Source organism: Triticum urartu, chromosome 1A, assembly GCF_056163025.1.
Source record: "Triticum urartu cultivar PI428250 chromosome 1A, HENAU_Tu73, whole genome shotgun sequence".
Taxonomy (NCBI): domain Eukaryota; kingdom Viridiplantae; phylum Streptophyta; class Magnoliopsida; order Poales; family Poaceae; genus Triticum; species Triticum urartu.
Genome location: NC_141873.1, coordinates 437,453,191 through 437,468,142, shown reverse-complemented (window position 1 = coordinate 437,468,142; position 14,952 = coordinate 437,453,191). Strand labels below are relative to the sequence as shown.

Here is a 14,952-nt window from a genome sequence, read left to right as displayed (position 1 = left end):
CTTTCGAGCTCGCGCACTTCTGCCTATTGACCGCTATGGTTACTGCGCAGCTCTTCCCAAGACAACTTCTTGCCGTGAGGTTATTCATCCCAAATGGCTTCATGTGATGGCATCGAAGATTGATTCTCTTGCCCACATCGGCACGTGAAATCTCATTTCCCTTCCTCCTCGACGTCCTCGTGCTCGTCTCATCACTTGTAAGTGGGTCTACAAGGTTAAGACTGATGATACTCTTGAGCGTTACAAAGCTCATTTAGTGGTGAGGGCATGGTCATGACTACGAAGAGACATTTACTCCTATATATATGGCCCATGTGACCACTCTTCGCACACTTCCTCAATGTGGCTTCTATTCGCCGCTAGTCTGTCTCTCAGCTTGATGTCAAGAATGCCTACAAGTAGCCACCACCTAGGTTCTCTTCATGGTTTGTCGTCTTCGCCGATGTCTATATGGCCCTAAGCAAACCCCTTGTGCCTGGTTTGAGCGCTTCGTCTCGGTGGTGATTGCGGCTAGTTTTTTACGAGTGCTCATTATCGTACACTTCCGGTCCACCATTCAACTCGTGGTCGAACACTTCTTCTACATGTCGATCGTCACTGGCAACGACTCTTAAGTACATTGCCTTGGTGAAGGCTTGTCATAGTGAATTTCTTATGTCTGATCTTAGTCCTCTTTGGTACTTCCTTGAGATTGAGGTTTTCTTCTACCTCTAATGACTTCTTTATTTTCTAAGAGAAGTATGTCCAGGATCTTCTTACTCGTGCTACTTCTTACTCGTGCTACTCTTACTGATGAGTGCACTGTTGAGACTCCTATGGAGTCAACATCCACCTTTGTGACCACCTCCGCTCCCTACCAGTCTGGATGGGCATCCTTTGCCTTGTTGCGGGTTGCTACAAGCACTGTCTCAATCCCACATCCCGTGTTCCTTTATGTGTGACACCATAACCGCACACTCGAGCACCACCAATGGTGAGCAGGAGCTCGGACAGTCGACGCGTACCTGGATTATGCACGAGACGAGCCGAGGACAGGCGCTACCTAAAGTCGAGGCCAAGGGCGCACAGTAGGAGAACCTGGGGTGCTTAATCAAGCACGTGGCACACAACCCGCAAACAGGAAAGGAACACCCAGCCAGATCGACGGGGTACGAAGAGTGCAAACGCAAGTGGGATGTCGGATCAAGTCCCTCTACTGCCAGCGCCGCCAGTCTCTGCCTCTGTTGCCTTGTCTACCATATATTTTCAAGAGTGGCATCATCGCCTTGCGTCACTTGTGATCTCTCATCCTTAGTTCGACGTGATCTTTTGGATCCGTCTCCGGTGATGTCTCTAATACGTGGTCCAGTGTCTCAGCATCCTTTAGACCTTGTTCACTCTGATCTCAAGGGATCATCTTCCTTTGCCTCCACTAGTGACTTCTCTCAACACACCTGGATATATACTTTATTTCTTCTCGTAGTGAGGTCTTATCTATAAGCATTTTGCTGCCAAGGTTCACACTCAATTCTCTACGCCTATTCATGTGTTCTATGGTGACTCTTCTGGAGAGTATATCTCCAAGTTGTTGCGTGGAATCCTTACTGAGCTGGCTTTGGTTCTCTTATCCTGGTGCTCATGCTCAAAATGGTGTGGCTAAGCGCAAGCATCGTCACCTTGAGACGGCTCGTCCATTGATGGTCACCGCCTCTCTTTCACCGCACTTTTGGGCCGAGTATGTCTCCACTTCCATCTATCTCATCAACCTTCAGCAATCCACTGCTCTGCAGGGTGACGCTCTTTTCGAGAGTCTATTTGATCGTTTATTCGACGCTTCAATTTTTTTGTTGTGTTTGTTATGTCCTTCTTACACCTCGTGAATTCACCAAACTGACTTCTCAGTCTGTTGAGTGTGTCTTCTTAGGATACAACGATGAGCACAAGGGATATCGTTGTTGGGATCATGTTGGTCGTCGAATGCCTATTTCTTAGGATATGACTTTTGTAGAGTCTCCTCCCTTCTACCTGTGTCCATCTTCTTTGGCCTTTTAAGTGGAGTACATCTCTTCCCACATTTTTTTCGACACTACTACCACTCCTATTGAGCCCTTATCCAATCATCGTGCTGCTCATGCTTCTCTGATTATTGTAGAACCAACGTCATCATCTCCTATGATTTCCTCACCTCGCTTATCACATGATTCTACACCTTCATCACCGGTGGCTTCCTTGTCTCCATCACCTAAGTTTATCCCCCGATGATTCCAGCTTTTATTCTCCATTTTTTTCCTAACTTCTATATAGGTCGTCTGCGTGTTGTCGATGCATCTACTGATGTGCCAACTTCCCCGTCTCAGCCTACTTATGGCTTCCGTCCTCGTCCGCTTCGTCCTGTTGACCGCATTGATCTTCCAAGCATTGGCGCTGTTGTTCTTGAGCCGACTTCTTGTTGTGATGTTGTTCATACCAAATGGCACCTTGTTATGACACAGGAGATTGCTGCTCTTGAGTGAAATTGCTGCTCTTGAGTGCATCAGCACGTGGGATACTATTTATGTTCCTCCTCGTGTTCGTCCCATCACTTGGTGGGTCTACAAGGTTAGGACTCACTCTGATGGTTCTTTTGAGCATTAGAAAAACTTGTCTTGTGGGTCATGGCTTTCAGCAGGAGCATGGTCCTGATTACGATGAGACTTTTGCTCCTGCAAAACCGTATGCTTGTGGCCTCTGTTCGCCACTGGTTCGTGTATAGGCTCGATGTTAAGAATGTATTTCTTAATAGTGAGCTGCGTGAGGAGGTTTACATAAAACCACCACCTGGGTATTCTACTCCTTAGGACATGCTTAGTCGTCTTCATCGCTCTCTCTATAGCTTTAAGCAAGCGTCTCGTGCCTGGTTTGAGCGTTTTGCCTCTGATGGATGTTGCTGGTTTTTAGCGAGTGCTCAAGATCCGGCGTTGCTTGCCCTGCTCTTGGTAGGACTCTTCTTCATGTTGATGACATGATCATCACTGAAGCAGACCGTGAGTATATTGCCTTTGTGAAGGCATGTTATGCAGTTTCTTATGTCTTATCTTGACCCTCTCTGCTACTTTCTTGGGATTGAGGTCCCTTCTTGGTCCAAAATAATAATCTAGGATCTTCTTACTCATGTTGCTCTTAAAGATGAGCGCAATGTTGAGACTCCAATGGAGCTCAATGTTCACCTCCTGCTACTATTGATGTTCATCCATTGTCTAATCTGACGCTTTATCGACATTTTGTTGGGAGTCTTGTCTATTTGCCTGACACTCGCCCAGAAGAAGAAACAGACTACAGTGCCCCCTGTTCCAATGCACCTCTTCTTGCGGCGCCGTCGCTCCACTTTCCTACTCTACCCTCCACTATATGTACTGCGGCATTGTCGTCGTGGCCAGGATGGTGGCAAAATCACTAGTGACGATGCCTCTCGCATGATGTTGCTAGAGCCTTCATCCTCTCAAGTGGCATGAACAGCCGAATGGGACAATTCCACCATGGATGTTGGCATTCCCTCTGTTGGATCGTGAAGTGTTTTGGAGTGAGACTAAGAGAAATACGGGAAAGGAGATGATGCCTAGCGTATTAGCGGAATGAGGCCTAAACAGAATTGTCGAGATGAGTTATAGGCCCGCTACCAAAATGGTTGGCGTATTCTTCTCCAAAGGGGGACACGTGTTTGATGCAAACACGACCGAGTGGGATATAATCATACTCTATCAAGCCCAAATGATAGTCTTCTTTTTTTACCCTGCTTCCAAATAATAATGACCCAAAAACTAAACATAGCATTGATCATAATTCTTTATACATCACACCATATCCTTAGAATCTACTAACATCTAAGGCAAATTTGAAAAAAAAAGAGTTTGTGAATTAAATAAATGTTCACAAATTCAAAAATTATGTTTGCGAATTCAAAAAATGTTGCCAATTCCAGTAATGTTCACGTATTCAAAGAAAGTTCACGGATTAAAAAAATTGTGAATTCCAAAAATGTTAACGTATTCATAAAATGATCACATATTAAATAATGTTAACGTATTCAAAACAAGTTCATGAATTCAAATAATGTACATGAATACAAAAAATTGTTAAATGTTTGCGTCGAATTCAAAAAATGTCTGTGGATTCTAAAACAGTGTTCACAAATTCCAAAAATGTTATTGTGTTCGAAAAATGTTCTCATATTCAAGACAAGTATGAATTCCAAAAATGTTCACGAATTCAAAAACTGTTAAGGAATTCAAAAAATATTCACGGCAATTCAAAATTGTTAACTGATTCTAAAAACTATTCACATATTCCAAAATCGCTCACATATTCAAAAACTATTCAACCATTGGAAAAGGTTCAAAATTTTCAAAAAATATTCACGAATTTGGAAAATATACGGTAATTCAACATTTTAGCAAATTCAAAAAATGTGAACTGAAAATTGTTCACAAACTTGAAAAAGGTTCAAAAAATTAAGAAGGAAAAAGAAAAGGCGAACACGAAGAAAACATAGCGTTGGCCATAATCCTTATACAGCACACCATATTTTTTTAAATCTACTAACATGAAAGCCGTATACAAAAAGAATAAATCTACGCATGTAATTTACATGTACCATTATAATTATATTGTTTTAGAAATCCTCGGTAGGTTTGTCTAGATGTCTAGACCCATGTCTATACTCTACAGCACCTTCTATACTCTACAACAATGTACGTTTGGTGTGGGTTAATTTATCACCATCGTTTCGACGGTAATCTCTATTCCCAACCTAGGGGTGTGTATTACACGATGGGGGGAAAATATCTCAACTTCACCAATAAGTAACTCAAATAAACAGTTATGTATGTGATTTCAAAAGAAAGATATAAATGGCAAGGTGTTTAACAAATCTGCATGCAAGTTGTATCGTGCTTATTGAGTGAACAAAACAAATATCAGGATAGAAACTAAGAAACAGAATGCATACCACCAGGAACACAGCCACTACTAGCTCTGTCACGGAATATTGCGTGATAAAAGCCCGCCATGCTAACTCAGCAGCTTCCTCAACTGACATGTTGAATTTGTAAATGAAATGTAAAGCACAAACATAAGAGATGCAACTTCAAGATAATATGAACTGTGAGCAAAGCAACATATAGAGGTATAAAAAAACATACCCCTCATCCAAGATACTATAAGCATACAAAGAACTACAGAACCGGCTGCTTCCCTTGAGCCTTGCACCCTCGCTATCAACATAGTACCAAGACCAGACCCTAGAAAAAGAGCGGAATTGTTAGGCATAGACCTAAGTACTGCTTAATGACACTAAAATATGTCAAAGGGCCACTCGCAGTTCCATCAAATCCAACAATCAATGTACCAATTGGAAGTACCATCCCATTGTATGAAAATAAAGGATATTAGCCAACGGTCTTTAAAGAACCAGCAATAGAAATCCTTTGCTTGTTGATGAGCTCATGGAGCTCATCAAGCTCATGAACCTCATGAACCTCTGAAGGAAGAAACTATTGTTATTACTACTATCTTTACTATTAAAGGGAAGTGCGGTTGTGATGGTAGGTTGTGGTACGTCGATTCGCATGTTTGTGTGTCGCTTCCTCGCCTACTCTCTCAAACAAATACTCGTCAACGAGTGGACCCGCCAGCTCTCTTCCCTGCCCCATCAACTCGCTAGCCCCGAGCTGATTTCTTCTTCCTCTCTCGTTAAGAGCGAGCGCGGCCACAGCTAGGGTTACTACCGCGTCCAGCCGTTGCCGCCTCACACCGCTGCCTGGGTTGCTATCTGACACACCAACCAAGAACTGCAGTGTCGAACACGGGCCTAGGTCGCCCTCATTTGTAGATGCAAGATGTAGCTCGCCATCTTCTATGTCACATACGCCCTTCATCTCTACCTGCTTCCCAGCGTATTGAACAGAGGCGCTGTGGCAGGACTCAAGGTGCAGCAGCTACTCTAGTTGTACATGAGCCATGGGTTCAAGAGAGGTTCTTGAAGAGAGTCGATTTGTTAAGCCTTCCCTGGTATTTGTCTTCAATACCAATGTATTATTTTCTCATCACCAAGCTTTTGTCTCGCTCACTACTTGTTTCTTGCACTATATGGCCAGATCTAGCTTCTTCATTTATCCATGATTTTTCTTTAAAGTCCACCGACTAAACATACAAGAGCTTGGCAATTCTTTCTGGCTGCAGCTAAAACTTTATATTAGAGTGAACTTTAGTTTTGTTGGTTTCTTGTTCATAGAAACCGGCAGCAAGAAATAAGGCTAGATTAGCCACGGCAGCATCAGCCAAGTTTATGAGCATGTACCTTACATGAAGATTAAAGTCATCATCAATATATTAATTTTGCTCCTGGTATGCATCTCTTGGAGAAATCTTAGGGCAAATATTTTCTTATTTTTGCTTTCTTTAGAAATCTTGGAGAAATTTAGTGTAGACACCTTCAGTTCTATAACATAGTTGAATGTAGAAATTACTACAATAAGCATTGTATCACAACAGTGGACTACTTCTATAAAGAAATGCAATGATGTAATGTTCTTGGTCAAACTTCAGTTATATATTATACTTAGTACTGCAAATTCAAGAATTAAGTTTGCAGGCATGTCGTCATTGTAGTCCTGATAGATATTTTGCTTTTCTGTATTTACGTGCATTAATAATAGAGTTACTAATATTGTTTCGATATTTCATTAGTAGAAGACTGGAATGTGTCTACAACCAATGCGCATCAATGCGATCCAGAAAATACGCAATTCGAGGTGGATTTCACTTGTGGTAGAGAGAAGCCACACAGTTCAGATAGCAACGTGGGACTTTATGGTCACAGATAGATTGTCGTGGAATAACTCAATTGATGGGATGTAGGATTCACATCGGTGCAGATTGCCGAGTACCATGCAAATGAAATGTTGGTTGCAAAATTAATGATCTGCCTCTTTGTCGAGTAAAATTGATAAGAGTTATAAAGTCGAGAAATATTTTTTCCATCGATCTTTTAGTCTAGCAAGTAAACATTTTTTCCGTCATTCTTTTAGTAAACAATATAATTGTTTGTGCAGCCACAAGTATGCTACCTTCCGTTTCATAAACAGATGTCCTACTACGAAACATGCAGTAAAAAAGATAGCTCGATGTAAACAATATAATTGTTTGTGCAGCAACAAGTATGCTACCTTCCGTTTCGTAAATAGATGTCCTACTACGAAACATGCAGTAAAAAAGATGTAAGTTTGACTACTACAATATAAAAGATGGTTCACATTTGTAAGATAAATGTTATTTTTGATTTATCATGTTCTGAGTTTATCATGACTGTAAATTACAGAACTATTTCTGACCAAGAGAGAGATATGTGAAACTCATGATTTAGCTCATTTAAATATCACAAAATTAATGTAGGAGAGACCATCTAGCGTACTCAATTGTGGCATTGGTCGTGCTATTATTTTATGAGTTTATTTTGATGTCTACTTATTTATTTTAAAATTAAAATCAATATTATGGGTAGCAGCACATTCACTGCTGATGCAAGAACATTCCAGCTTGCCTGAAGAACAAAAAGTTCCATTATTTTGTGAGTCTATACAATTGTTTGCTTGCATTGTATATTATATAAACTTCATGTGAATTTGCATCACTTGCACCCTAATCCTTACCGGATATACACCTATACTAACTGCCAACCCCAAGAAAATTCACACGTTAATTATTAAATAAAAAGAACTGAATCAAGATTATTTTTTGTCCATACAAGATAGTTGAGTGTAATCAACTGTACAAAGACCCTACATTATCAATATATGCAGATGAAGAATACAAGACTTGCACTCAGTCCTGCTTGGTTCCTTTCGTTTGTGCCACATCCATTGGAAGTGAGTTTTTAGCTGTCTTTCTTTGTGATAAAATGTGAAAGATTCAAATCCAATGTTGATATCTTCTTTCCAGAATGATGCTTTGTTGGTCTTTTTCACCTATTGTCTCACATGTTGAATATCTAGAGCATACTTAGATTTGCTATTTCTGTATTTTGTTTTTGTAGACTTAGTATAAGAAGTAAGGACACAGAGAAATAATATTTGAAAGGTGCAGGTTGAAATATAATTGACAAAAAACATACAAGGAAAAAGGTATTACTAGAGATAGTCATTTATGATGTCAAATTCTCTCCCCTCACGATTCTTGGCTTGTTTCCTTAGGCTGATGACCCACCTAATAAAAATAACTAATAATTTGAATTACAACGCATAATGTGAGTTTTATCTCTCCGTCAAGACATGTATCCTTCAATAGTGTACTAGACCTTATGTAGAGAAAGAAAGATAGAGAGGACTAGTTCTTGTTAATTTTATCAGAGAGATGGAGAGACAAACATGGAAAGATGGGGACACACAAATGGGAGAGATGGAACATCAGGGGGACTTCGCTGCTGCTTCTTGATCTGCTTCGGTGAGCGAGGAGGTAAGAAACAGGGACATAGAGGAACATTGGGCTTAAAATTTATAGAAACTCGAAGATTGACAGCTGGAAGCCATGCTGCTTTCTGTTCCCGTCAAATTTTGTGTGAGCAATTCGGTTGGGCATTACGTCAAACATGTGGAAGCCATGACATACATGTATTATGGTTCACCGCCTATACACAGCAACTCCAGCGGCATGCAGTAATCAAGAAATTTAGAGTAATGGCATGCAGTAGTCACAATATTTAGAGCAAAAGAGGGAATCAAGTCATGACCAAGAAAACAGATCAATGATGATGAAACTTACATCACGTCGTGAATTCGTGCTTGGAGATGAGGCGTGCAAAGAAACGTAGAGAGGAGAAACGCTGGACGTCGCTGAGTTGATGCAATTGTTTCCCACAGGGCTCAGTTGGTCCATAGCTCTTGTATGAGGAGCCGGCAGATAGCGGCGTAGCGCCCCCACAGCCTGCGCTAGGAGAGAACATGGAAGAGCACAGAGCCGTGGACGTCGATGGGAGGCGTCAGACCGGACGCATGACTCGATTGCGGATCTGCGGAAGGGCGGCGCCCCGGCCCACACCGTCGAAGCCGGCGGGCAGCGAGTGCGCACCGCGAACGCAGCTTGTCCCGTGAGGAGGACTGCAGGTCGGCGAACTATCGTGGCGCCGCCGGCCGCCGCGATCCGGTCTGATCTGGGATTTCGATCGTGGGACTCGAGTCCTTTCTGTAGGTGGTGCCTTCGGCTTGCGGAACGGGCAAAGAGGCCATGTCGATGACGGGAACCATGGGAGCGGGCTTGAGCAGAGTTCGTGTCGGAGCAGAGTTCGTGGCGGCGGTGGGGACTGGGAGGAAGGAGGGGATCAAGGTTGCCGCCCGTGTTGGGGGTTTCTCCTGCGTTGTGGGCTTCGACCGTTTCTTTTACAGAAAATCGACCTAGCGGAAAACCGGGCCGATGTTACAGCACCTACACACGGGAGAAGGCCCAAGTGGATCGCAGGCCTAGCCAAGCGACAACCTCAGCGGACGACCAATTGTAAGGAATTTCCTATATGACGCTCGTTCGTATTTTTTTTAATTTGATCACTTTTTTAAAGAGTAATTTAGAAAAATCTTCACTTTTCAATAAAAATGTCTATACTTTTAAATTTAGTTTATAATTATAAAAATTGTTCACAATTTCAAAAAAATAAAAACACAATTAAAAATGATCACATTTTTAAAAAACTGTTCATGCATTTTCAAAATTTGTTCACGCAGTTCAATTTTTTTCGAACATTTCTTGGAAATCATGAACAATTTCTCAAAAGACAAATAATATTTGAAAAATCGAACATTTTTTGAACAACATGAACAAAATTTTGAAATTTCAAACTTTGGCTAGCGACAGTCCTTAACCAGTGAGAGGTCTGTAGTTGATTCCTTGTGTGTGCACTCCTTTTCGTGAATTTCCGTTGCGCTACAGTACCAGCAGGGCGAACGAACGTGCACGCCAATGGGTCGGCCTAGTCGAGGGGTCAAATAGAAACTCCCCAGTTGTAATGCAAGCTCAGTCGAACAACAACGAAAAAAGTAGTCGTTGGTGTCGCATTTTCCCTCTCTCTCTCCAGGGTTTGTCTCTTCTCTCATTGCTCCACCGACGTTTTAGTTTATCTTTTCTCCTCCCATCTACGGTCTTGTTCAGGCTGACCGGGGGGTTGCGCTACAGTACCAGCAGGGCGAACAGGCGTGCACGCCAATGGGTCGGCCCAGGCAAGGTGTCAATTAGGAGCTCCCCGATTGTTATGCAAGCTCAAATGGTGACAAAAAAGTAGTAGTTGGTGTTGCCTTTTCCCTCTCGCTAGGGTGTGTCTCTTCTCTCCTCGCTTTTGTCAGTGTTTCTGTTTATCTCTTCTCCTCTCATTTGCGGTCTTGTTTGGGTTGACCATGGGGTGGTCTCGTACTCTTGTACGACTCCTGGCCTTTGTGAGCTATGGTTTGGATTATGAGGAGGGAAGTCAGTGGGTTTATTCGATGTTGGGTAAGATTGATTGTGGTAGCTGCTCTCATGGCGTCAGGTGATTGGGCTTCATCGTTTCAATTGTCAGAGAAGGAAAAACATGAAGCCATGGCATAGGATCTTGATCTTTTCAGAAAATAGGCCAAACAACCAAGTTCAAATACAATATAGGTACAAATACACCAACATCAAGTCTGTTGGGGGCACCGACTCAATAATAAGCCCACACACACAAGTTAAAATAGAGGCTACACTAATCCGGATTCGACGAAGGTTGTGGCGTCTGGCGCTTAGCAAGAGAGTGAGTCTAACTGATAAGTCGCCGCTAGTGTTGGACTCTTGTTGCTTACTGAGGACCTTCCATTTGATTACTCCCTTTAGTGATCTGGTAAAGGAGCATAAAGGATTCTCGGCTTTTTACCCATAGGTGACTCTGGGTTATCAAACCCACGAGAGGATGGTGCCCTTTAAGCAAGGGTTTCTAACAAGCTTTTGCAAAAGAATTAAGTTTCAGGTTTTGACCAGATCGTAAATCAAGCTGACACTAAAAACACTTACAATAAAAATAGGCATGGGTATGAGAACTTACGCTTACAACCATATGTTTGTGTCAGGATCATTATGATATTAATTTGTGCCCTAGAAGTCATCCATCAAGATGTGCTTGCTACACATGGAAGTGGGGGATGTGTGCAAATTATGTCTTGACCGACATACGTCCTGCATCAAGAGTCAATTGTCCAACCGAAGGCCTTCGTTGCCCGGGGTTGCTTCGTAATTAAGATAGCAATAGACAAAATCATTGGTCATTTAAGGACTACGCCTCTTGTATCCCAGAGATAGGATCCGTGTTACCGTACTAAGGGCCAGTTCTTTTGCTGCCTTCTAAAATAAGCTGGAATAAGCCGCCCCTGCCCAGCTTATTCAAGAAGCCCAACCGATTTTATGGTTTTAAAATTCTACTTATTAAGACTTGACTAGTAGGCATCAAAAAATATATTTTTGGTTGGGCTTCTAGAATAAACTGGGTAGGGGTGCTTTGTTGGGTTCTACGGTAGGGTGCGTCGACTGTAAATTAAAATTTTCCTACGCTCAGAACAACCAAGAACATGCTACGGGAGATGGATCATGGATCGTTACCACTAGACGCGCAGTGCCGTGCAGCGGAAGAAGAGTTGGGGCAATGCGTCCGCGTGGATCATGTCCTCCTCGTCCGATCTCCCTCGAACAGTCGGTCGTCGGTTCCCACTACAGGTTCGCCGGAGCTGCGCAAGTGCACCGCCTCTAATGGTATCCGCGCGTGCAGGAGGAACGTCGTGCGGCGGACTGCTAGGTTCGATCACACAACCGGTGGAGGTGTCTATTCGCAACACATGCAAACCCTAATGGCAGCGCCGAAGCGATCAACTGCATGAGTGTGCCGCACCCTCACTTTATATAGGCGTCCGTCGCGGGCTCAACACTTGGGCCTCGCACGGACCCTAAAGCCCATAAGTCTACTCAGCCAGTATCTGAACACAGCTCGGATCACATCCGACTAGTGTCCTCAGATCTGACCTTGTAGGTTCCTTCCCTTCAGCGCGCGGCCCCTTAGGTTCAAGCCTGCTTGGTCGCAGTTCGGATCACCTCCGAACTGCACGGTTGGTAGCGGCCCCTAACAGGGCATGCTGAACACCAAGCAGACTATGAAGCTGGTTAGTCGAACCTGTACATCATACTTCTGTTCCCTTTGCCACACGATATATGTTGTCATCCTTGTGCTAGCCCGACCTCTTTCTCGTTCCAACGATGTCGACCACAAACCGGATTATCTCATAATCCTAATCGCATGGCCATGCTTATCTTGGTCGGATCACACGAGGGGCCCAGAGCATATCTCTCCTGATCGGAGGGGCAAATCCCATCTTGCTCGACCATGTCTCGCAACATGGGTCTGGACAAGCCCGAAACCTACCTTTGTAACTACCCAGTCACGGAGTAGCGTTTGGTTGGCCCAAAGAAAGTCTGTCACCATCCCAGCTCAGATCTTAGGACATAGAATGTATGTTGTACTAGAGACTCATAGATGACATATCGCTGCGTCTCATAGTTGGGTTTGTCTGACTCGGACCTTATCTCAACTCAGATTCGACTATGTCGAATCCGACCAGATCCTTCTGGGTCCATATTATCCGGTTAGCATCCAATGCTTCATGGCTAGTGAGACCAAGCCATCGACCGTGTCATATGCTAGTCTAGTCAGCTGTGCGTCCACGCAGCCCTTTCGACCAGGGACATTTTAGGACGTTCATCATACAATGCATAGTCCCACAAACAAGTCACGTACTTGCTGATAGACATCATTGATAATGTCCAAGTACTATCTTTATTCATAAACACATAGGAAATATCATCATACATGATTGCCTCTAGGGCATATCTCCAACTGTCTCCCACTTGCACTAGAGTCAATCAAATAGGCATCGAATGCCCATAGCTCTAACGTGCCCCTCATGCTTGGATTGTGGAAGCGGCTTAGTCAACGGATCTGCAACATTTGCATCCATGTGAATTTTGCATAACTCAACATCACCATTCTTTACGATCTTTTGTATCAGGTGATATTTTTGATCTATGTGTCTGGTCTTGTGGTGATCCCTCGGCTCCTTGGCTTGTGCGATGGCACCAGAGTTATCACAATAAAGGTCCAACGGTTTTAACGAGGCTGGGAAATTACCAAGATCATCCAGAAAGTTTCGGATCCAAACACCTTCCTTTGCAGCTTCACAAGCCGCAATGTATTCGACTTCTATGGTAGAATCGACAACCGTATCTTGCTTGGAACTCATCCAGCTCTCTGCTCCTCCATTCATGATATACACAAATCCAGACTATGATCGACAATCATCTCTGTCGGTTTGGAAACCAGCATCGGCGTAACCCCTTACGATGAGCTTTTCCTCACCTCCATAAACTAGGAACATCTATTTAGTCCTTTTCAGGTACTTCAAAATAGTCTTTACCACTGCCCAGTGACTCTCATCTGGGTTGGCCTGGTATCTACTTGTTAGGCTTATTGAGAAAGCAACATTAGGCCGTGTACATATCATGGCATACATGATGGATCCAATTGCCGAGGCATACGGAATCCGACTCATCCTACTTCGCTCATCAGATGTCGAAGGACTCTGAGCCTCGCTTAGCCTTATACCATGTGAGATAGGCAAGAACCCTTTCTTGGCCTCACTCATGTTGAACCGCTTCAACACTTTATCTATGTACGTGCTTTGGCTCAAGCCGAGCAGCCTCCTCGATCTATCTCTACAGATCTTGATGCCTAAAATGTAAACTGCCTCACCAAGGTCCTTCATTGAAAACTTGCCATTCAATGATTCCTTAACCGAGTTCAGCATCGAAACATCATTTTCGATCAGTAGTATGTCATCCACATACAAGATCAAAAACACAATTGAGCTCCCACTTAACTGCTTGTATAAACAAGTGTCCTCATCGCTTTTCATGAAACCGAGACCAGTGACGACCTCATCAAAATGAATGTTCCAACTCCGAGATTCTTGCCTCAACCCCTAAATGGATCTCTTGAGCTTGCATACTTTACTAGTGCTAGTCGGATCGACAAAACCCTCAGCTATATCATATACACGTCCTCGGTTAAATTTCCGTGAAGGAAAGCCGTTTTGACATCCATCTGCCATATGTCGTAGTCGAAATATGCAGCTATAGCTAGTACGACCCTACCGACTTCAGCTTCGCTACAGGCGAGTAAGTCTCGTCGTAGTTAATTCCTTGAACTTGTCCATATCCTTTAGCGACAAGCCGAGCTTTGTGGATCTGAACATTTCCATCCACATCGATTTTCTTCTTAAAGACCCATTTGCAGCCAATGGCCTTTACGCCAGCCGGCGGATCAACCAAGTCCTAGACTTAATTTTCATCCATGGACTTTAATTCGGATCTCATGGCCTCTAGCCATGCCTCGAAATTCGGGCTCACCATCGCTTCCGCATATGTGGCCGGCTCGTCGCTTTCTAGCAACAATACATCATGCACTCTGCGCAATCTTTCCGACCTACGTGGTTCCGGTGCCGCTTCCACTACAGGTTCCCTGAGTGACTCTGGTATGATCTCATCACCCATCGAGCCATCCCCGAGTGGTACTCGAATTTCTTCGAGTCGGACCATCCTCCCACTGGCCTCCCGACTGACAAACTCTTTCTCGAGGAAAACCCCGTTCCGGGCAACAAACACTTTGTTCTCTTCCCGGTTGTAGAAGCTATATCCCAAGGTTTCCCTCGGATATCCCACGAATATGCATTTATCCGACTTGGGTGTAAGTTTGTCTAACATGAGTCGCTTGACAAATGCTTCACAACCCAAATCTTTAGAAAAGACAAACTGGAACTCTTCCAGGTCCACATCTCATGTGGTGTCTTATCTACGGATTTTGATGGTACCCTGTTAAGTGTGAAAGCTGCAGTTTCTAGAGCG

At 43.5% G+C, this 14,952-nt stretch overlaps 1 long non-coding RNA gene across 2 annotated transcripts in view; it reads right to left on the bottom strand.

Annotated features, from left to right (window-relative positions):
• LOC125531996 (uncharacterized) overlaps nucleotides 1-9,346 on the bottom strand; it is a 167,342-nt gene extending 157,996 nt beyond the window's left edge. For both annotated transcript variants that reach the window (XR_015603542.1, XR_015603541.1), the window contains exons 1-3: nucleotides 8,773-9,346; nucleotides 5,157-5,255; nucleotides 4,964-5,046 (exon numbers count right to left, since the gene is read on the bottom strand). This is a non-coding gene — a long non-coding RNA (uncharacterized LOC125531996). The remainder of the gene's footprint in view (nucleotides 1-4,963; nucleotides 5,047-5,156; nucleotides 5,256-8,772) is intronic.
• Between the last annotated feature and the right edge of the window lie 5,606 nt (nucleotides 9,347-14,952).